This window comes from Gossypium arboreum, chromosome 12 (assembly GCF_025698485.1).
Source record: "Gossypium arboreum isolate Shixiya-1 chromosome 12, ASM2569848v2, whole genome shotgun sequence".
Taxonomy (NCBI): domain Eukaryota; kingdom Viridiplantae; phylum Streptophyta; class Magnoliopsida; order Malvales; family Malvaceae; genus Gossypium; species Gossypium arboreum.
Window position 1 is genome coordinate 106,123,467 of NC_069081.1, and position 25,312 is coordinate 106,148,778.

Consider the following 25,312-nt stretch of genomic DNA (forward strand, 5'->3'; position numbering starts at 1 on the left):
AAATAGAGAAAGTAAAGGAATTTTGTATTCTGAGATACTTATATTTTTGTGAGACTGGTTCAGAATGATTTTGAGATCCCTTGTTCTGACTTGGAAAAATCATTAAAAATTATAAAAAAATAATTTTGGGACATAATTTATATGTTTAGATTCCTTAATGAGTCTATTTTTATAAGAAACAAATTATAACATCATTTAAATTCTGTTTAAAGAGATAATTAAACTTTAGTGAAGAGTGGTCAGAACTGTCAAATAGCAAAACAGGGGAGATTTTAATGAATAAACTGTACTAATTGGATAAATCAAAAATCCTAAAAATTTTATGGTAATAATACATGTGATTCTAGTTTCAGGTAAAATTAACGGATATTAATTTGGAGTTCTGTAGCTCAAGATATAAATAATTTAGTGACTGTGACTCAAATGGACAGCTTTGAATATACATATAAGTAAATAGTGAAATTATAGATAATGCTACTTATAAGCATATTATATAAATTAAGGATGTGAAATGGAGAGGAGGAGGAGGAAAATATGTATGAATATTCAGCTAGCATAGCTAATTTGCATGTTTTAGGCTCAGGGACTAAATTGAATAAAAGTAAAACTTAATGGGCAATTTGTAAAAATTTTAGAAATGACCAATTTGCATGAAATAGATTATTTTATTATTTAAAATTGAAAAATTGAATAAAATTATTAATTTAGTTCAAGATCGGGGAAAAACATTTTTTAAGGATTAAATTGAAAAGTGTTGAAATTATGAAAAATTCGATATTTTATAGAATACATGGGTTGTTATCAATTTGTATGAGAATAATGGCTGGAAATAAGGATTAAATTGCAAGAATTTTATTTTTAAATGCATAAAATATCGAAATAACGAATTACCTGATTTATGTTTTTGAAGAAATGGCAAGAGAATGATATTTATCATGATATGTCAATATGTGATTATCTTTGATACGTTGATACAAGAAAATTAAGTATATTGAGGTGAGTAATAAATTCAAGTAAAACATGTCGAGAAAAATAAGTATTTTAAGGGACAATATGATTGATTTAAATTGGTTCCAAATATGAACGTTAGATGAAATAAAATATCTAATAAATAAATCGGTATCTCCGGTAATGCTCCGTAACTCTATTCCGGTGACAGATTCGGGTTAGGGGCGTTACAATTACCCATATATTGGACTTGTTCTTCCTCATTTCCAGGGTTGAAGGATGGATAATTTGGGTTGTGCATTTCTCCATTTGAATCACACATCATCACTGGATGTACCTGAGTAGAACCATATCAACCATCAATCTTTTTATTTAAAAGTTTTACTTGGTTTGATAGTATAATGACCGCGTCGAGGTTGAAAACACCAACTGCTTTTGTCGGATATTTTCTCATGACTTGCCACTGATAGTTATTCAGTGACATCTCTTCAATAAATTTGTAAGCCTCTTCAGGTGTTTTGTTATTTAATGTTCCACCGGTAGCTGCGTCGATGAGTTGTCTAGTTGAGGGGTTCACACCGTTGTAAAAAGTCTAAACTTGCAGCCATAGAGGTAACCCATGGTGAGGGTACCTTCTCAATAGGTCCTTGTATCTCTCCCATGCATCATAAAGAGTTTCTAGATCCATCTGCACAAATGAAGAGATATCATTCCTCAATTTAGCCGTTTTAGCCGATGAAAAATATTTTAGTAAAAATTTTTCGGTCATTTGTTCCCAAGTTGTGATTGGCCCTAATGGTAATGAGTTCAACCATTGTTTAGCTTTGTTCCTCAATAAGAATGGAAACAACCGAAGGTGTATGGCATCGTCAGAAACGCCATTGATCTTAAAAGTATCGCAGAACTCCAGAAAATTTTCCAAATGAGTCTTTGGATCCTCATCCTACAAACCATCAAACTGAACAAACTGTTGTATCATTTGAATCGTATTAGGTTTTAGTTCAAAATTATTTGTAGCAACAGTAGGTCTAATTATACTCGATTCAGTTCCTGTTAAATTAAATTTAGCATAATCATACATAGTACGAGGAGTAGGATTCTGATTTATTGGATCTGCGGCAACCACAGGAGGTAGCTGATTATTCTGATTTTCAGCCATCCCCTCGGTTGTAGTTTGACTATCGTCCTCTTGCCCTTCCTCTATGTATCGTAGGCTTCGCCTTATTTCTTTTCGGTTTCTGCGAGCTGTACTTTCGATCTCACAATAAAAAAGTAGAGGTCTTGACGGGTTTCTTCTAGTAATAAACTATAAAAACCTACCAGAAGTAAATAAAAGAAAATTTGAGTGATATAAAAAAATTAAAATAAAAATTAAATTGCAATAAAATAAATGACTAAAGTAATAAAAATTAAGCGCTCCTAATATCTTAGTTCCTCGGCAACGACGCCAAAAACTTGATGTTCGTGGTAAGTTTTATATTTTTGATTGATCGTAATTGAAAACTAACTATTATAACAATAAAGGCAAACGCACCTATCGAACAATAGTATAGCTTATAGCAAGACCGGAATGTTGAACCTACAAGAACTAAAAGTACTAGTATTGAAGTATTAACCTTGTTTTTATTATCTAGCCTAAAAATAAGGGGATTTGCTTTATCTAAACTAATTAACTAAACTAAGAATGCACAGGAAGTAAATTGGGGAAATACTTTTGGGAAAACTGATTGATTTAGACAATACCCAAAGAAGAATCCATATAGACTTCACTTGCTATTTGACTCTGAACTAGACGATTTATTCACTTGACTCGATCCGTATAAATCCCTAATTTATATTATTATCTCTCTCGAGACTAACAATGTCTAACCCTAAGTTGATTAATTAAAATCTCTTTCTAATTAAAACCCCTAGTGTTGCATTAACTCAATCTATGGATCCTTTTATTAGGTTTGACCCTAATCCGGAAGATTTATGTCACCCTATGTCTAGGGGTGCAATCAAATCCGCTTAATTATGCTAGATCTACTCTTAGACAGGGACTTTTGCTCCTCTAAATAAGCACATCAATACTTGAATCACTATCCTGGAATATTAAAGTAAGAATTAAGAACACATAATTAAGAACAAATCAAGTATTTATCATATAATTTAGAAAATAATAACAAGATCCGTCTTAGGTTTCATCCCTCTTAGGTATTTAGGGGATTTAGTTCATATGAGTAAAAGAAAACATCTCAAAAGAATAATGATATCAAAACATGAAAACATCTCAAAAGAATAATGATATCAAAACATGAAGAAAACCCAAAAACCCTGAAGGAAATTGAATGGAGATCTTCAATCTTGAAGGAGAATCCGACTTCTGAGATGGATCAATCGGCTTTCTTTGAGTAATTCCTTGCTTCCTACTCTGTGTCTGTTCTAGGTGCCCTTTTAGGGTGTTTATATAGGCTTTAGAATGCTTCCAAACCCTCAAAAGTGGCATTTTCCGAATAGAACTAGACTTGGACTCGACAGGGACACGACCGTGTGACACGCCAGTGTGAGGTGGCTTAAGCTGTGTTAGAGTCTGCTAAAAAGACACGGGCATGTGGTCTACCCGTGTAAGGAAGTCCAGGCCGTGTTGATTTCCCACGTTGACCCATTTTCTCCGTTTTTGTCCCGTTTCTCACTGTTTTTACTCTCATATGCTCACCTAAGTATAAAATATGAAATTAAAGGATTAGGAGCATCGAATTCCACAAATCTAATGATAATTCATCCATAAATGTGCTAAGCATGGGATAAAAATATGTATAAATTACGACTCATCAACTATCTTGAGCTTCACGAAGCTCTCATGCTGTGCATCAGTCCAAACGAAAGGAACTCCTTTACGCAACAACTTAGTCAACGGCGCTGCGATCAACGAGAACCCCTCAACAAAAAGTCGGTAATACCCTGCCAGTCCTAGAAAACTATGTATTTCCGACACACTCTTTGGCTGTTTCCAATCCAACACCGCCTCAACCTTATGAGGATCTACGCGACTCCCTTCCGCAGAAACTACATGACCCAGAAATGTTTCTCACACTTGCTGAACTTCGCATACAACTGTTTCTCACGAAGGATCTACAGAACCACTCTTAAATGCTCGTCGTGCTTGTCCTTAGACGTAGAATACACCAAAATATCGTCGATGAACACCACCACAAATCGATCCAAGTATGGCTGAAACACACGGTTGATCGTGCGATTTCGTGATAGGTTTTTAATATTTATAATTAATCATTCTTAAAACTAACTATTATCGTGATGTAGGCAAGTGTACCTATCGAACAATAGTAAAGTTTTAGCAAGACTGGATTGTCGAACCCAAAGGAACTAAAAGTACTAGTAATGACTGTCTTTTTATTATCTAGCCTAGGAATAAAGAGGTTTTCTTTTAACTAACTAATTATTTAAACTAAGAACTCACAGATAATAGAATTGGGGAATTCCTTTTAGGAAAATCGATTGAATTAAGACAATACCTAAGGAAAAATCCACCTAGACTGCACTTGTTATTCTGGCTCCGAATCGGACGATTTATTCATTTAACTTGTTCCGTAGAGATCCCTAAGTTATGTTATTATCCCTATTCAAGACTAATAACGTGTAATCCCTGGATTGAATAATTGAGACCGTTCTCTAATTAACACCCTAGGGTTGCATTAACTCAATCTATGGATCCCCTTATTAGGTTTCACCCTAATCCAGCAAAATCTTGTTACCCTATGTCTAAGCGCGCAAACAACTCCGCTTAATTATGACAAATGTACTCTTAGACAGGGTCTATTCTTCCTCTGAATAAGAGCTTATCTTGAATCAGTATCTTGGGACATCAAAACAAGAATTAAGAACACATAATTAAGAACAAGTTAAATATTTATCATACAATTCAAAAAATAATAACAAGATTCGTCTTAGGTTTCATTCCCTTTAGGTATTTAAGGGTTTTAGTTCATAACTAAATAAGAAAACATCTCAGAATAATAAAGAATACAAAACATGAAGAAAACCCAAAACTCGTGAAGGGGAAATTGAGGAGAGATCATCAGTCTTGATGATGAATTTGGCTTCTGAGATGAATCAATCGGCTTCCTTAGAGTAATTCCTTACTCCCTATTCTGTGTGTTCCTTTTCTTCCTCCTCTAAGGTGTATTTATAGGCTTTGGAGTGCCTAAGAGCCCTCAAAATTAGCCTTTTTCGGATTGGACTCAACTTGGGCTCGGCAGGGACACGCCAGTGTGCGATTACTTCAGGCCGTGCTCGAGCCTGCCAAATTGACACGACCGTGTGGTCTGCCATTGTGAGGAGGTCCAGGCCGTGTTGATTTCTTACTTTGGCCCATTTTCTCTGTTTTGGCCCGTTTCTCGTTCCTTTCACTCTCCTATGCTCTCCTAAGTATAAAACATGAAATTAAAGCATTAGGAGCATCGAATTCACCAATTCTAATGGGAAATCATCCATAAAATACGTTAAACATGAGGTAAATTTATCAACGATTCATCAAGTCCATGAATATTGCTGGTGGCCATAACGAGTCTTAAATGTCGTCTTATGCATATCGGCCTCCTTTACCCTCAACTTATGATAACCTGACCGTAGATCGATTTTAGAAAACACTGAAGACCCTTTGAACTGATCGAATAGGTCGTCAATCCTCGAAAATGGGTACTTATTCTTAATCATCAACTTATTCAATTGACGGTAGTTGATACACATCCTCATTGTACCGTTCTTCTTCTTTACAAACAGAATAGGTGCTCCCCATGGAGACACACTTGGATGAATAAACCCACAATCCAACAGCTCCTGAATTTAAGCCTTCAGTTCCTCCAGCTCCTTCGGTGCCATTCCGTAAGGGGCAATAGACACCAGAGCTATACCAGGAATCAACTCAATCCCAAATTCTACCTCACGGCTTCGAGGCAATCCTGGTAATTCCTCTGGAAAAATTATACGTGATTTTCGTGACAGGTTTTAAATATTTATAATTAATCGTTCTTGAAACTAACTATTATCACGATGAAGGCAAGTGTGCCTATCGAACAGTACTATAGCTTTAGGAAGACCGGATTATTGAATCCAAAGGAACTAAAAGTAATAGTAATGACTGTCTTTCTATTATCTAGCCTACGAATAATGGGGTTTGTTTTAACTAACTAATTAACTAAACTAAGAATTCACAGAAAATAGAATTGGGGGATTACTTTTGAAAAAATGATTAAATTAAGACAATACCTAAGGAAAAATCCACCTAGACTTCACTTGTTATTCTGACTCCGAATCGGACGATTTATTCATTTGACTTGATCCATAGAAATCCCTAAGTTATATTATTATCCCTCTCAAGACTAACAACGTCTAAACCTAAGTTGAATAATTGAAATCTATTTTTAATTAACTCCTTAGGGCTGCATTAACTCGATCTATGGATCCTCTTATTAGGTTTCACCCTAATCCGGTAAAATCTTGTCACCCTATCTCTAGTCGCGCAACCAACTCCGCTTAATTATGACAAATGTACCATTCGACAAGGTCTATTCCTCCTCTGAATAAGAGCTTAACTTGAATCAATATCCTGGAATATCAAGACAAGAATTAAGAGCACATAATTAAGAACAAGCCAAATATTTATTATACAATTCAGAAAATAATAACAAGATTCGACTTAGGTTTCATTCCCCTTAGGTATTTAGGGGATTTAGTTCATAACTAAAAAGGAAAACATCTCAGAAGAATAATGAATACAAAACATAAAGAAAACTCAAAACTCCTAAAGGGAAATTGAGGGGAGATCTTCAGTCTTGATAATGAATCCGGCTTCTGAGATGGATCAATCGGCTTTCCTTAAGTTGTTCCCTACCTCATTCTCTGTGTTTTCTTTTTCCTCCTCCTCTAGGGTGTATTTATAAGCTTTGGAATGCCTAAGAACCCTCAAAATTGGCCTTTTTCGAATTGGACTAAACTTGGGCTCAGCAGGGACACGCCCGTGTGATATACCCATGTGTGATTACTTAGGCCGTGGTCAAGCCTGTTAAATAGGCACGGGCGTGTGATCTACCCGTGTGAGTCGTGCTTTGATTCTACCAAATTGACACGGCTGTGTGGTCTACCTATGTGAGGAAGTCCAGGCCGTGTTGATTTCGTACGTTAGCCCATTTTCTCCGTTTTTGGCCTGTTTCTCGTTCTTTTTGCTCTCTTATGCTCACCTAAGTATAAAACATGAAATTAAGCCATTAGGAGCGTCGAATTCACCAATTCTAAGGAAAAATCATTAAAAAATGTGTTAAGCATGGGGTAAAATATGTATAAATTACAGTTTATCAAAAAACATCTGAGAAGTTCTTCACAGCACAGATGTCTTTAACCGATAAGTCCACAGAATCCGAGGCACTGATGTAGGCCAAAAACGTCTCACATCATTTCCTCACCAACTTCTGTACCACTAATGCAGATATCACATTACTCAAATAATTTTGTCGTTCTCCAACCATGACTATCTCATTATCCTCATCGGTCCTTAGAAGCATCCTCTTTTCAGCACAATCCAGACTTACACATGCTTCACCAGCCAGTCCATACCCAGAATTAAGTTGAACTCCCCAAACAGAAGTTCCATCAGATCTGTCAGAAATATCATTCCTTGGACTTCCAATGGAACGTCCTTGAACAGTTTACTAACCCTAATAGACTACCCCAATGGACTCACCACTGAAATCTCACTAGAAGCACTCTCATACGGTATTCGTAAAGTCTCAGACACAAAACATGCAATGTAGGAATGTGTAGAGCATATGTCTATCAGTGCAACATAAGGTATGCTAAGGATTAAGAACGTACCTATGATGACATCTGGAGCATCTCCATCCTCACAACAAAGTGCAGCTTAAACAAGTGCAAGCTGCCTCGCCTCAGGTGGCCCAGCACCTCGGCCTAGTGATCTCTGTCCTTGGCCCATACCGTTAAGACCGCTAGCCTAGCCTCGACCCCTAAGTGACTGCTGAACTACCCTCGGCGGTTGTGCAGTCTCAGTAGCTGGAGCTTGCATCTGATCAATCCTCAATGAATAGTCCTTAACACGATGCTCAAAAGATACACATCTAAGACAAGCTCCAGTAGACCTCTAACACTCGCCCGGGTGGCATCTATTACAAAGCGGACAAATCGCCAACCCAGTAGGTGCAATAGTAGGCCTAACTCTCACGGGCCCATCAGATCTGGCCTTTTTCCTAGGCCTCACCCCATAATTCAAAAACTCTATATCCCTCTTAGCCTTCTGTCGGTCATGGTTCTAGCGCTCAGTGCACTTAACCTCCTCCGTAATCTTGGCATTCTCGACCAACACCACAAACTCACGCTCCCTCTGCGGAGCTATCAGAACCCTCAAGTTATCCCTAAGGTCATCCTCAAAATGACCACAGTGCTCATACTCAGTCACCACCATGCCTCGTACATAACGGCTCAGCCTCAGAAAGTCGTCCTCATACTCGGCCACCGAACAGTCTCCTTGAGTAAGATTCAAGAACTCACTCCTTCTAGCATCGATGTAACTGGCCCCCACATACTTGCTCTGGAAAGCCGTCTTAAAAAATCCCACGTCAGACTGTCAGGCTGAGTGCCATCCCTAACTGTCAGCCACCACTGATACGCTTCATTGCGAAGTAACAAAACAACTCCCTTGACCTTCTGCTTGGTAGTAAAATCCAAATCATCCATAATACGCTCTGTGGCCTACATCCAAGATTTCACCACATTAGAGCAACTCCAATGGTGCCCTAAATACCTCAAATTTCATTGCACCGGAGTCGTTCCGTAACTGACCCACGGCCTTCAGATCAAGCATTAGCCCCAGTGACCCTCTCCAAGATTCGCAGAATGGCCTGAGACAATGCGTGGTCCCCAGCTGCACCATCCTGAGAATCAGCACCAGTCTCAGTAATAGGTGACACCGGCGTCTCACTAGTGTCTATATTAGGGATCGTATCAAATGCAAAGGACTCAGCTCGAATCCCTCTACAGCCTCTACCTCGGCCTTTAGCACCCCGTCCACGAGTACTACGTGTGCTCATCATAATTTTGAATTAATCTATATTAAAAATTTTATGCAAGTCAGTTTACAATTTCGATAGTTGTTATCGGGTATTTTATGCAAAAGAGTTACCAAAGTACTCAGAGTTTGTTATCGCAAATCGTAGTTTACTACGGTTTTCAATTTACACTACCTAGAGTGTTTCAATAAGCATACTACCTATAGTAGTTTTACAGTAAACATCAGTATTTTCAAAAAGAAATTCAATATATTCTAAGCATGCTTTCAAACAATTTCATACAAAGTTTCAAAAACTTACAGGATCGGCGCTGGAGACTCGGTGAACCACATACTTAATCAGAGTATTTGAAAACATTCGAAAGTGGTTCTCTAAAACCAATTTTTGAACCCAAAATTTATAGTCGAGTTTTGAAACTAGCTCTAATACCACTAAATGTAACACCCTCAAACTCGGCCTAGACGCTATGGTCGAATCTAGCGGCGTCACATGTGAGTGCTTTTTAGAAAAAAACTTAGCAAGTTAAAAGTTGTCCAATTTGTTATCTTTACTTAAGTCGTGAAATCTCTATTCCAAATATTAATTGAAAACATTTCATTAACGCGGAAGTTAAAACATCATTAATTCATAAATCAATAATTTAACAAATTAAAATCCCCAAAATAAACCCCGAATAAATACTTAAATAAAGTAGACAACATAAAGTGTTACTGAAAAATCCGTAAATGTCTACCAGTGTTTACCAACGAGCCCTCCATCACACCGATCCATCTACTACTGGGGATTACCCGAACAGATAAATAAATAAAGGGGTGAGTTTTCGCAACTTAGTGTATACATCCCCACAAACAACATGTATACAAACGGATAATAGAATACAGTTATTCGACCTCAGCCTTATAGATATCACATGCATAACAGATTGGATAACAGAAATATCATGCCCTCCAACCTTGCACACCATCTCCGTCCAACCCAACACACCCTGTGGGGATAAAATTGACCAACCCATCCCTGCACACCGTATATGGGGATATAATCAACCCATCCAACCCAACACACCATAAAATACCACAACACAACACAACACATATCATAAGTATGCAGCTTAGCTGCCAGATAACGGACTTATGAAGCCCTTTAGGTACTCCCTCCACTTCGTCAAACCCACTACGATGCAATGCATCATACAAGCAAGGCATGTTATAATGCAAACAAACAGATCATACATTTATTTACAGAACAGAACAGATCAAATAATCATGCTAAATATAACATACATACCCATACATCACAGAATTAAGAGTCCAGATAAGGCTTACCGACTCTACTACATGTCACAGTCGACTTGGGTGAACCGTGCAACCTTACAGAACATTTCAGATTAAAGGGTCTCACATGCCCGTGTACCTTGCCAGTGTGGGCCCACACGTCCGTTTGGGTCACACGGCCGAAATTGGCCTTGCCCATGTGGATCACACGGACTGGCCCAGATTCTCACAATCCCATGTGGGCCCACACGCCCGTGTGGCCTATACGGCCCATTGCCTGAGTTCGTGCATCACATACGGCCTACAAGCCATCACACACTCGTGTCTGTCGTGCCCGTATGGCACTCGCACGGCCTGCCTCGTCAATGACACGCTTGTGTCTCGTGAAGCAGGCTACCACACGGGTAGACAACATGCCCGTGTAGCATCGATAGGCCACTTTTTGGCTTTCGCTGAAACTCATTTTCTGCGTAATTAGAGTACACACCTGGTTTGTTTTTACTGTTAATCTAGCCACGAGCACTTCAAAGCTTAAAATCGACAATACCGAGCCAAAAATCAATCTCTTAAGTCAAATTGTTAAGAATAGGCCAATCCCGAAACGAGAGATCTACTTACCTTCAATGAACAACGGTAATTCCTCACTGTTATGAGCTCGATTAATTATCCACAGACCCTAGAATATTCCCTAAACAGTAACCAAAATCCCTTTTAAACAATCTCCAAGGAAATCCCTTAACTTTTATTAAAAACCAAACTTACCGAACCGGCGAAATCACTAGCAACACGCCACAACTAATTGAAAAAGAAGAAAACGAAGGAGAAGAAAAGTTCAGAGAAGAAGGGAAAAAGAAGAAGAGAATTTTGGCAGCTAGGGTTTGGAAGAGGAAGAACAGCAGAGAAAATATTTTGCCAAAAAGAAGGGAATAAGAAAATCCCTAATTTTTCTAAAAACCCTCAACTCAGAATTTTAATAAAACCCAACACTTTACTGAAACTTGCAGCAAAAATAATCCCATCGCTATTGCAGGGAATCAAACTCCAGACCTCCAACACACCAACACACATCTTAACCTCTAGACCAGCAGGCCCATTCCGTTAGGTTTTTACTATTAATTCCTTACAAGCCCACTAACCTAAAGTCAGGCTTTACTCAAATAGGCTTTACTCAAATAAAACCAAAATTTAGCCCAAGTTAAAACTTAGACTTAGGACCTCCCAAACACACCCCAAAGTACATAACCTCTTAAACCACATGTATATACCAAAAAGAATAAAAACAAAAGTTTCGATATTTTTGTACTTAATAATCACAAAAGCTGAAATTGCCGAAATTTGGGGCGTTACAATTCTACCCCCTAAAAAAAATTCGTCCTCGAATTTTACCTGATCAGAAAATGTGAGGATACTGCTATCGCATCGAATCCTCTGGCTCCTAAGTAGCCTCTTCAATGCTATGATTCTGCCATAGCACATTCACCAAGGGAATAGACTTCCTACGTAAGACCTTAACATCGCGATCTAGAATCTGAACAGGCTCCTCCTCGAATGGCAGATCCGGTGTTGTCTCAATCTCCTCCACGGGCATAACGTGCGTAGGATCAGAACGGTAGCATCTTAACATCGAGACATGGAACAGGTCATGTATATGACCCAACTCTAGAGGTAGCTCTAACTAATATGCGACTGGCCCTACTCGCCTCAGAATTCAGTATGGCTCAATAAACCGAGGGCTCAGCTTACCCTTGCGACCGAACCTCAAAACCTTTTTCCAAGGCGAGACCCTAACAAAAACCTTGTCCCCTACCGACTACTCGATGTCCTTCCTCTTTAGATCAGTATAAGACTTTTGTGTATCAAAAGCCGCTTTCAGAGTTCTTGAATCAAACAGACTTTATCCTCAGTTTCTGATACCAATTCCAGACCCCGAACACGTCGCTCACCCAACTCAGTCCAGCACAAAGGTGTGCGACACTTACGACCATAAAGTGCCTTATACGGTGCCATCTGTCTACTAGACTGATAACTGTTGTTGTAAGTGAACTCTGCTAGAGGCAAGTACTCCTCCCAACTGCCTCGGAAATCGATAATGCAGCCCTTCAACATGTTATCTAATATTTGGATCACCCTCTCTGACTGACCATCTGTCTAAGGATGAAAAGTAGTACTAAAGTCTAGCCTCAAACCCAAGCCTCATGAAGCTTTCCTCAGAACCGAGACATAAAATGAGGATTCCTATCAGAAATAATCGAGACAAGTACCCCATGCAACCTCACTATCTCAGAAATGTAAAGCTTGGCCAACTTCTGTAGAAAGAAGTCTGTCCTAACAGGAATAAAATGTGTGGTCTTGGTCAATCGGTCCACAATGACCCAAACAGAGTCCTTCTTAGTGGGTGTTAGGGGCAACCCACTAAAGAAGTCCTTCGTTACTCGCTCCCATTTCCACATCGATATTTTAATTGGCTGTAACAAACCCGACAGTAACTGATGCTCAGCCTTAACCTACTGACACGTCAAACAGCAAGTAACAAAGTCGATAATCTCACGTTTCAGCCCTGGCCACCAGGATGCATAGCGTAAGGACTACTATGCACTTCCCTCAGAATCGATAGTCGCAAATCCTCATAATTAGGTACACAGATCCTACCTAGAAAACACAGTACCCCATCATTATTCAGCCCATAATCTGTAGTAGTCTCATTCTCAACCTGACGAAATCGCATATCAAGAGTCTTTCTAGGGTGATACTTAATACTACAGTGGTAGTCCTTGAGCCGCTCAACCCATCGACGCTGCCTAAAATTTAACTATTTCTAAGTGAGGAGATACTTGAGGCTCTTCTGATCAGTGTAGATGGTACACTTCTGTCTATACAGATAATGTATCCAAATCTTCAATGCAAAGACCATTGCAGCCAGCTCCAAATCATGCGTCGGATAATTAGCCTCATGAGTCTTAAGCTATCGAGACGCATAGGCAACTACCTTACTGTATTGCATCAAGACACAACCCAAACCCACATGTGACGCATCACTGTAAACCACGAAGTCCCTACCAGGCTTAGGTCGTATCAGAACTGAAGCCTAAGTCAAAACTGTCTTGAGCTTCACGAAGCTCTCCTGCTGCGTGTCAGTCCAAACGAAAGGAACTCCTTTATGCAAAAACTTAGCCAACGGTGCTGCGATCAATGAGAACCCCTCAAAAAACCGTCGGTAATACCCTGCCAGTCCTAGAACACTGCAAATTTTTGACACACTCTTCGGCTATTTCCAATCCAACACCGCCTCAACCTTATAAGGATCCACTCGAATCCCCTCCGCAGAAACTACATGACCCAGAAATGTCACTCCCCGAAGCCAAAACTCACACTTGCTGAACTTCGCATACAACTTTTTCTCACGAAGGATTTACAGAACCACTCTTAAATGCTCGCCGTGCTCATCCTTAGACTTAAAATACACAAAAATATCATCGATGAACACCACCACAAATCGATCCAAGTAGGGCTGAAACACACGATTCATTAAGTCCATGAATGTCGCTGGTGTATTACTCAACCCAAAAGGCATGACTAGAAACTCGTAATGCCCATAACGAGTCCTAAATGCCATCTTATGCACATCGGCCTCCTTTACCTTCAACTGATGATAGCCTGACCGCAGATCGATTTCAGAAAACACTGAAGCCCCTCTGAACTGATCGAATAGGTCGTCAATCCTCGAAAGTGGGTACTTATTCTTAATTGTCAACTTGTTCAATTGAAGGTATCGGTACACATCCTCATTTTACCATCCTTTTTCTTTAAGAACAAAACAGGTGATCCCCACGAAGACACACTGGGACGAATAAACCCACGATCCAAAAGTCCTAAATTTGAGCCTTCAGTTTCGCCAGCTCCTTCGGTGCTATTCGGTAAGGGGCGATGGACACCAGAGCTATACCAAGAATCAACTTAATCCAAATTTTACCTTACGGCTCGGAGGTAATCTTGGTAATTCCTCTGGAAAAACATCTGGAAAGTCCTTCACAGCATAGATTTCCTTAACCGATAAGTCTACAGAATTCGAGGCACTGATGTAGGCCAAAAATGCCTCACATCCTTTCCTTACTAGCTTCTCTGCCACTAAAGCAGATATCACATTACTCAGATAATTCTGTCTTTCTCCAACCACGATTATCTCATTATCCTCATCGATCCTTAGAACCATCCTCTTTTCAGCACAATCCAGACTTACATGATGCTCCACTAGCTAGTCCATACCCAGAATTAAGTCGAATTCCCCAAACAAAAGTTCCATCAGATTTGTCAGAAATATCTTTCCTTAGACTTCCAACAGAACGTCCCTGAATAGTTTACTAACCCTAATAGACTACCCCAACGGACTCATCACTGAAATCTCACTAAAAGCGCTCTCATACGGTATTCCCAAAGTCTCAGACATAAAATATGCAACGTAGGAATATGTAGAGCCTATATCTATCAGTGCAATATAAGGTATGTTAAGGATTAAGAGTGTACCTGTTATAGCATATCCATCCTCACGACGACATGTAGCTTAGACAAGTGCAGGCTGCCTCACCTCAGACGGCCCAGCACCTCGGCCCAGTGCTCTCTGTCCTCGGCCCATACTGTTACCACCCCTAGCCTAGCCTCAGCCCCTAGATGGCTGCTGAACTGCCATCGGTGGCTGTGCAGTCTCAGTAGCCGGAGCTTGCATCTAATTAGTCCTCAATGGACAGTCTTTAACACGATACTCAGAAGATCCACATCTAAGACGAGCTCTAGTAGACCTCCAACACTCGCCCAAATGGAATCTATTACAAAGTTGACAAATCACCACCCTAGCAAGTGCAACAGTAGGCCCAACTCTCACGGGCCCATCAGATCTGGCCTTTTTCTTAGGCCTCATCGCAGTATTCGAAGACTCTAAATCCCTCTTAGCCTTCCCTCTGTCACGATCTTGGCATTCTCGACCAACACAGTAAACTCATGCTCCCTCTGTAAAGCTATCAGGACCCTCAAATTATCCCTAAGGCTGTTCTCAAAATGAATACAGCGCTCATACTCAGTCGCCACCATGCCTCATGTATAACGGCTTAGCCTCAGAAAGTCGTCCTCATACTCGACCACTGAACGGTCTCCCTGAGTAAGATTCAGGAACTCACGCCTCCTAGCATCGATGTAACTAGCCTCCACATACTTGCTCTGGAAAGCCGTCTTAAATAAATCCCATTTCAGACTGTCAAGCTGAGAGACATCCCTAACTGTCAGCCACCACTGATATGTTTCATCGTGAAGCAACGAAATAGCCCTATTGAGCTTCTGCTCGGCAGTAAAATTTAGATCATCCATAATACGCTCCGTGGCCTCCATCCAATACTCAGCCATATTAGGAGCAATTCTAGTGATGCTCCTGAATACCTCTTCCCCATTAGACCGGAGTTGTTCTATAACTGACCCACGGCCTCCAGATCTAGCATTAGCCCCAGCGACCCTCTCTAGGATTCACAGCATGGCCTGGGACAACGCGTAGTCCCCAGCTGCACCATCCTGAGACTCAGCATCAGTCTCAGTAACAGGTGACACCAGCGTCTCACTAGTATCCAAATTAGGGATCGTATCAGATACAAAAGACTCAGCTCGAATCCCTTTACGGCCTCTACCTCGGCCTCTAGTCCCCGTCCACGAGTATCACGTGTGCTCATCGTAATTTTGAATTAATCTATATTAAAAATTTTATGCAAGTCAGTTTACAGTTTCGATAGTTGTTATCGGGTATTTTATGCAAAAGAGTTACCAGGGTACCCAGAGTCTGTTATCGCAAATCGTAGTTTATTACAATTTTAATTTACACTCCTTAGAGTGTTTCAATAAGCATACTACCTACAGTAGTTTCACAGCAAACATCAGTATTTTCAAACAGAAATTCAGTATATTCTAAGCATGCTTTCAAACAATTTCATACAAAGTTTCAGAAACTTACAAGATTAGCGCTGGAGACTCGATGAACCACATACTTAATCAGAGCATTTGAAAACATTCGAAAGTGTTTCTCTAAAACCAATTTTGGAACCCAAAATTCACAGCCGAGTTTTGAACTTAGCTCAGATACCACTAAATATAACACCCCCAAACTCGACCTAGACGCTATGGCCGAATCTGGCGGCGTCACATGTGAGTGCTTTTTAGAAAAAACTTAGCAAGTTAAAAGTCGTCCAATTTGTTATCTTTACTTAAGTTGTCAAATCTCTATTCCAAATATTAAGTGAAAACATTTTATTAACCCAGAAGCTAAAACATTATTAATTCATAAATCAATAATTTAACAAATTAAAATCCCCAAAATAAACCCTGAATAAATACTTAAATAATGCAGACAACGTAAAGTGTTACTCAAAAATCCGTAAATGTTTACCAGTAGTCACCAGCGAGCCCTTCGTAACACCTATCCATTTACTACTGGGGATTACCTGAACAAATAAATAAATAAAGGGGTGAGTTTTCGCAACTCAGTGTGTACATCCCCACGTACAACATACATACAAACAGATAACAGAATACAATTATTCGACCTCAGCCATACAGATATCGTATGCATAACAGATTGGATAACAAAAGTATCTTGCCCTCTAACCCTGCACACCATCTCCGTATAACCCAACACACCATGTGGGGATAAAATTGACCTACCCATCCCTGCACACCGTATATGGGGATATAATCGACCCATCCAACCCTACACACCATAAAGTACCGCAACGCAACACATATCATAAGAATGCAGCTTAGCTGTAAGATAATGGGCTTATGAAGCCCTTCAGGTACTCTCTTCACTTCGTCAAATCCACCCCGATACAATGCATCATACAAGCATGGCATGCTATAATGTAGACAAACAGATCATACCTTTATTTACAGAACAGAACAGATCAGATAATCATGCTAAGTATATCATGCATACCCATACATTACAAAATTAAAAGTCTAAATAAGGCTTACCGACCCTACTTCAGGTCACAGTCGACTTGGGCGACCCGTACAACCTTACAGAACATTGCAGATTAAAGGGGCTTACACGCCCGTGTGCCTTACCCGTGTGGATCACACGACCTGGCCTAGATTCCCACACTCTCGTGTGGTTCACCCGTATGGGCCCACATGCCCGTGTGGCCCACACGGCCCATTTTTCTGAGCCCGTGCCTCGCATACAGCCTACAAGCCATCATACGCCCATGTCCATTGTACCCGTATAGCGTGCACACAGCTTGGCTCGTCAGTGACACGCCTGTGTTTCGTGACGCAGGCTACCACAAGGGCAGACCACATGCCCATGTGGCGTCGACAAGCCACTTTTCGGCTTTCGTCAAAACTTATTTTCTGCGTAATCAGAGTACACACCTGGTTCGTTTTCGCTGCTAATCCAACTACGAGCACTCCAAAGCCTAAAATCGATAATACCAAGCCCAAAATCAGTCTCTTAAGTCAAATTGTTAAGAATAGGCAAATCTTGAAACGAGAGATTTACTTACCTTCAATGAACAACGATGATTCCTCGCTGTTATGAGCTTGATTAATGATCCACAGACCCTAGATTATTCCCTAAACAGTAACCAAAATCCCTCTTAAACAATCTCCAAGGAAATCCCTTAACTTTTATTAAAAACCAAACTTACCGAACCGATGAAATCAATAGCAACACGTCACAACTAATCGAAAAAGAATAAAATGAAGGAGAAGAAAAGTTCAGAGAAGAAGAGAAGTTCGGCAGCTAGGGTTTGGAAGAAAAAGAACGGCAGGGAAAATATTTTGCCAAAAAGAAGGAAATAAGAGAACCCCTAATTTTTCCTAAAACCCTTAACCCAGAATTTTAATAAAAACCCAACACTTTACTGAAACTTACAGCAAAAATAATCCCATCGCTACTGTAGGGAATCGAACTCCAGATCTCTAACACACCGACACACATATTAACCACTAGACCAGCAGGCCTATTCTGTTAGGTTTTTACCATTAATTCCTTATAAGCCCACTGATCTAAAGTCAGGCTTTACTCAAATAAAACCAAAATTTAGCCCAAGTTAAAACTTGAACTTAGGACCTCCCAAACACACCCCAAAGCACATACTTGGGACCTCCCAAACACACCCCAAAGCACATAACCTCTTAAACCACATATATATACCAAAAAAAATAAAAAAAAAAGTTTTGATATTTTCATGCTCAACAATCACAAAAGCCAAAATTACTAAAATTTGAGGCATTTGAAACCTACTCAGCATAACTCATTTGCTGGAGAAGGGCTATTCAGTTGTGTTTAAAGGCAGAGAGTACAAAATCAGTGATCCAAGTGGATCCATGCTCATGATGGTGGCCATGACAGATAAAATTTTTATTGTTGATTGGAACAAAGGCCTAGACAGTGCCTATACTATTTCTTTGGATAAATCCAAGCTTTGGCATCAAAGACTTGGTCATGCCAACTTCAGATCCATGGCTTAGTTGGTCAGAAAAGATTTGGCTGAAAAATTCACTAGTTCAGTTGAAAATGATGAAGTCTGTGAAGTGTGTCATCTAGAAAAGCAAGCCAGACTACCATTTCCCTCAAACAAGGCCTGGAGAGCTCTAAAAAGCTTCAGCTTGTGCACACTGATATGTGTGGCCCTATAAAGACTGAATCACTGAATGGAAGTAAGTATTTCATCCTATTTATTGATGATTATTCAAGATATTGCTGGATTTATTTCTTGAAGCACAAATTAGAAGTGTCCTCAGTGTTCTAGAAGTTCAAAGCTGCTGCTGAGACAGAAACTAAGTGCAAACTTAAGACCCTAAGGTCTGATAATGGGACTGAGTACACCTCAGCTCAATTTCAAGCTTACTATAATGAAGCCGAAATCAAACATTAGCTCACCAACACTTACACACCTCAATAGAATGGTGTAAGTGAAAGAAAGAACAGAAGTTTGATGGATATGGCCAAATGTTTGATGTTTGAAAAGAATTTGCCCAAAAACTTGTAGGCTGAGGCAATCAACACAACAGTCTACATTCAAAATAGACTTTCAACCAAGGCTTTGGCTCATAAAACACCTTTTGAGGCCTGGTTCAGGTTCAAGCCATCACTGGCTCATTTGAAAGTCTTTGGCTGCATATGCTATGCACATGTTCCAGCTTTGAAGGGGGATAAATTGACCAAGAAAGTACATCACAGAATTCTTGTAGGCTACAGCACAGTTAAAAAGGGTTATAGGATCTTGGATCCTCTTGCAAACAAAGTCATAGTCAGCAGAGATGTTGTGTTTAATGAGAAAGCATGCTGGAACTGGGAAAAAAATAAGCCAGAGACTGTTACTAAAGAACTTCTGGTTGATCAGACTGATCCTGATCAAAATGGTCCAAAAATGGACATTAATGATGAACCAGTCAGGGGTACTAGATCATTGGCTGAAATTTATAAGAGAGCACATGTGGCTACAGTTGAACCAAGCTGTTTTGAAGAGGCTGAGGCACATCAAGGCTGGAGATAAGCTATGGCTGATGAGATTGCCATGATTGAAAAGAACCAAACATGGGAGTCAGTTACAAGACCAGCCAACAGGAAGGTTATTGGGGTAAAATGGGTCTATCGAGCCAAGCACAATACTAATGGGAGCTTGAACAAACTCAAAGCAAGGCAAGTTGTAAAGGGGTTTAGCCAGAAGTATGGTTTAGACTACCTGGAGACATTTGCACCAGTGGCCAGGCTAGACACCATCAGATTACTGTTTGCCTTAGTAGCTCAGATGGAGTGGAAAATCCACCAGCTCGATGTGAAGTCTGTTTTTCTCAATGGTTTCATTGAAGAGGAAATCTATGTAGAGTAACCTCAAGGCTTCAAGGTGGCTGAAAATGAAAGAATGGTCTACAGACTAAAGAAAGCCTTGTATGGCTTAAAACAGGCACTAAGGGCCTGGTATAGCAGAATCGATAGCTACCTGCTCAGTTTGGGATTTCAAAGAAGCTCAGTGAGCCTATTTTGTATATCAAGAAAGAAAATGATGAAACACAACTTATTGTGTCTGTGTATGTGGATAATTTGCTTGTTACAGGAAGAGACCATGCTATGTTGGCAGATTTCAAAGCAATGATGCAAAAAAATGTTTGAGATGTCTGATCTTGGGAGAATGACTTATTTTCTTGGCATGGAGGTGAATCAAACTCAAAGAGGTATTTTCCTAAGTCAGAAAGCTTTTGCTTCCAAAATCCTGACCAAGTTTTCCATGCAAAATTGCAAGGCAACAAGCACACCTGATACTGTTAGAGAAAATTTATCAAGCCAAGGGAGTTTTGAATAGGTTAGTGAATCTTTCTATAGGAGCCTAATTGGTTGTTTGTTGTATTTGACTGCCACTAGACCAGGCATTATGTTTACTATTATTTTGCTCTCAAGGTTCATGCGTTGTTACAATGAGAAGCACTTTCAAGCTGCTAAACGAGTGCTTAGATACATCAAAGGTAAATTGAACCATGGAATATTGTATGGCAAGGCTGATAAACTAAGATTAGTTGGATACACAGACAGTGACTGGGCAAGTTCGATTGATGACATGAAGAGTACTTCAGGGTATGTTTTCACCCTTGGCTCAACTATCTTCTATTAGAGTTCGAAGAAGCAAAATGTGGTTGCTCAGTCAACTGCTGAAGCTAAATATGTAGCAGCTACTGGGGCTGTGAATCAAGCCATATGGCTAAGGAAGCTATTAGCAGACCTGAATTTGCATCAAGAGGAAGCAACAGGGATCATGTGTGACAATCAATCCGCTGTTGCAATCGCAAAGAATCCAGTCTTCCATAGAAGAACAAAACACTTTAATATCAAGTTTCATTTTGTTAGGGAGGTGGAACAAGCTCGAGAGGTTGAGTTGATTCATTGCAATTTTGAAGTACAAGTTGTTGATATTGATGATCGTCAAATCGTGATAAGTTTTAAATTTATAATTGACCGTACTTGAAAACTAACTATTATCACGATGAAGGCAAGCACACCTATCTAACAGTAGTATAGTTTATAGCAAGACTGGAATGTCGAACCCACAGGAACTAAAAGTACTAGTATTAACTCTCTTTTTATTATCTAACCTAAAAAAATAAAGAGGTTTGTATTATCTAAATTAATTAACTAAACTAAGAATGCACAGGAAGAAAATTGGGGAAATACTTTTAGGAAAAACTAATTGATTTGGGAAAATCCACCTAGACTTCACTTGTTATTTGACTCTAAATCAGACGATTTATTCACTTGACTTGATCCGTAGAAATCTCTAAGTTATATTATTATCTCTCTCGAGACTAACAACGTCTAACCCTAGGTTGATTAATTGAAATCTCTTTCTAATTAAAACCCCTAGTATTGCATTAACTCGATCTATAGATTCTCTTATTAGGTTTCACCTTAATCTGGAAAAATTATGTTAGCCTATGTCTAGGGGTGCAATCAACTCCGCTTAATTATGCTAGATCTACTCTTAGATAGAGACTTTTGCTCCTCTAAATAAGCACATCAATACTTGAGTCAATATCCTGGAATATTAAAACAATAATTAAGAACTCATAATTAAGAACAAATCAAGTATTTATCATATATGTAACGCCCCAATTTTCGGGAATTCTGTGAATGTTGGCAAAATTTCATGCTTTAATTTTGTCATTTGTGAGTGAAATTATGAAATAGGACCTATGTGAAAATGTTTGAAAATGCTATAGGCTAAATTGAAGTGACCAAATAAATAGGAGTGCAAAATAGGAGGATTTGCATGACAAACCTCCCATTTACATGAAGTGGCCAGCCATCATGTTGTTATAGACAAAATGTACACTTGATATCCATAATTTATGGTACAAATTGATACAAATTGATAATAGGTTAGGTAAATGTTCCTTGATAATAGGTTAGGTAAATGTTCCATGATAATGGGTTAGGTAAATGTTTCATGATAATAGGTTAGGTAAATGTTCCATGATAATGGGTTAGGTAAATGTTTCATGATAAGAATTTCATGTCTTTTGTATTAAAGAATTAAATGGATGAAATATAAAGTTTTATTAAAAGAAAAAGGGGTGAAAAGAACAAAGTTTTGTCCATCTTTGTTCATTATAGCTGAAAGTTAGAGAAGAGAAAGGAGAGGAGAAAGCTCTTGAGTATTTGGTCATTAGGAGGAGGAAAATTGAAGGTAAGTTCTTGGTACCTTGCTTCTATTTTGAGGTTCATGAGTTCTTCTTGATTCTACCTTAACTATTGAAGTATATTTTGATTTTTAGTTGTGTTGTGAGCATTTAGTCATGAATTAAAATGAAGGAAATGGTTGTTGTTTCATGTTCTTTTGATGAAAAATGGAAGATAGGTGAAGTTGAGCCAAACAAATGAGCATGCATGTGCCTTAGATGTTAAAGGGAAAAATCAGCTAACATGTTGTGCTTTAAAATGATGAAATGGAGATTATGCTTAAGTAAAATCATAGATATGTGATGATTGATTGGTGATATACATGTTTAAATAACAAGCATGCAAGTTAGGTGTGAAAGAGTGATTTGGTAATAAATCTACTTGGGACAGCAGCAGTAACGTGACTTTGGAAAATCACCATAAATTGTGGGAGATGAATTAGAAGCTTAATAAATTATGTAACTAAAGCTTAATGAGTCTAGTTTCAAATGGAATAAACGAGAACATATTTTGAATTCTGTACAATGAGAAATTTGATTCGTAATGAAGTGTGGTCAGATTAGTCAAATAGTGAAACATGGGAAACTTTGAGAAAAATCTGGTATTGATTGGATAAACCAAAAATTCTGAAAATTTTATGGATAGAAGATATATGAGTCTATTTTCAAGGAAAATTAACGGAACTTGATTTGGAGTTTCGTAGCTCCGGTTATAAATAATTTAGTGACTATTGCTCAGGAAGACAGCTTGCAGTGAAATTATGATTATGTGGTAAACATTGACAAAAATTTGTTAATGAGTTGCTTATTGATTTCTTATAAGCTTACTATGATCTGTAGGTGTGGTTGACCGAATATTGTAAGGGGTTAATACGTAGTTCATATTTGAATAGTTAGATTAACGTGTTAGTAATCCAATTGTAGGCGCTTAGTGTGTGGATCTCACAAGATATCGTCGCAAAACAGTGTGTAACTAACACCCTCTTTCTTAGTCTGGATCGGAAAAATTCGAAAAGTCGAAATGCCGAAAACCGTATTTTGTAGATTTATGAGTGTGCGAATGCTCGTGAGGTAAATCGATTAATGTTTTTGGTAAGCTGCAATGTTTGGACGCAAAGTGCATGATTTACGTGCCCTCGATATTTCGGGCTTAATGGGCCAAAAGCGAAATGATGGGCCAACGGGCCCAATTCAAGAAGAACCCTCAGTAGTGATTCTGTTAGTACGTGAAAGGTAGGAATATGCATGAAAAACCCTAAAATAGATAAATTACTAAAATACCTTTAAAAGTGGAAAATTTACGCTTTACCCTAGGTGATAAATTATCGAAATACCCTAGGGTTAAATTGACCTAAATGCATATTTGATGTTGTTATTTATGCATGCCATGTTGTTATTATCGATGCATGGGATTGGGATATTGATGGAGGAAGTACTGAAAGTGGCTTGTCCACGTCTTGGAGGCTTTGCCTCAAATTATCTGATAATCGAGCAAGTGAGGTCAGAATCTGTGGAGTGTTAAATGGGTGGGTTGAGCTATTCCCCACATGGAGTGTATGGCTGGTGCAGGTGGAGTGTAGTGGTTGGTGGGTTGAGTAGTCTCCCAAATGGGCTTGCATATGTTTACTTGATGTTGCATGTATTTTGAAGTGGGCCTATGGGCCATCTTGTTATCTGAATAAGGGCTAAGGCCCGGTTTATTATGTCTGAAAAGGGCTCGGCCCATACCATCAATTACTGAATGGGCTTAGGTCCAATAGGCTTGAGTGACTTGGACTTTGAATGGGTTTTCCTTACACTGAGTTTCCCCAAACTCACCCCTTTTATTTTCATCCACGCAGGAAATACCCAACCATAGTGGGCTTAGAGCTGTGAGGGAATTCGAGTAGCCACATTCGAAAGTTTGATTTTCTTCTGGTGAACTGAACATCCTTTTATTTACGTTTGAAGTTTTGGGTTTTTAAATGTAATAAGGCCGCTTAATTATTTTGATGGTTTTAATATGTATTAGGTAATACTTATTTTAACTGTTGAAATTGGATAGCTTTAGGCGCGTTTTCAAAAACAACAGTTGATTTCAAAATAACACGACAACAAGCAAAGCTTCCGAATGAAAGTATTTTCCAAAATTAATCACTTTTCCTAAAAATGACTTAATCAAATCGGTTTCCTAGAAATATCCATGACGTTAAGGTGTGGCAATGGCGGTATGCATGTCTAGGATTGGATCCGAAGGAGCTTGGTATTAGCGATCCGATGGACTCACCACCTCTTTTCCGGTTTCCTACACGGTGCATGACTTCCATTCACTTTAACCCTTAATAAATTAATCTTTTGAACATCAAATACGATTTTCTAGACTTAGAATGGAAATTTTTTTACGTTTTGATGTGGCATGCGGATCCTACCATAACTTCGAAATGGGTTTGGGGTGCTACATTTAGTGGTATCGAGCCTAGGTTACAACAACTCGATTGTGGAATGGGTTTACAAAATAAAGATTTTTGAAAGCGAAAATTTTATAAAGAATGCGAAAACTTGATTTTCAAAATTCAGATCTTTAGAAGGTGGCATTCAATCTCGGCTCAAGTCAGTAAGTATTCGAATTTTTCAATATTTTTCTCAATTATCTGTCTGCATCGAAACCCTACTAGGACACTCTAGATAGGATGATCTGAAACCATAGGAAAATCGATAAGAGATTGAAGCTGTTGCTAGACTTGATTCTGCGAAAACAAACTCGAACTCTTGTCGATTCATAAAACATCTGTAATAAACACTGGAATATTAATTGATGCATAAAAATTCGTA

At 39.0% G+C, this 25,312-nt stretch overlaps 1 non-coding gene across 1 annotated transcript; it reads left to right on the top strand.

Moving 5' to 3' along the window:
* The first annotated feature begins 1,562 nt into the window (after positions 1-1,562).
* On the top strand, positions 1,563-1,669 carry LOC128285950 (small nucleolar RNA R71). Its single transcript, XR_008276497.1, has one exon. It is a non-coding gene; the product is annotated as a small nucleolar RNA R71 (small nucleolar RNA).
* The last annotated feature ends 23,643 nt before the right edge of the window (positions 1,670-25,312 follow it).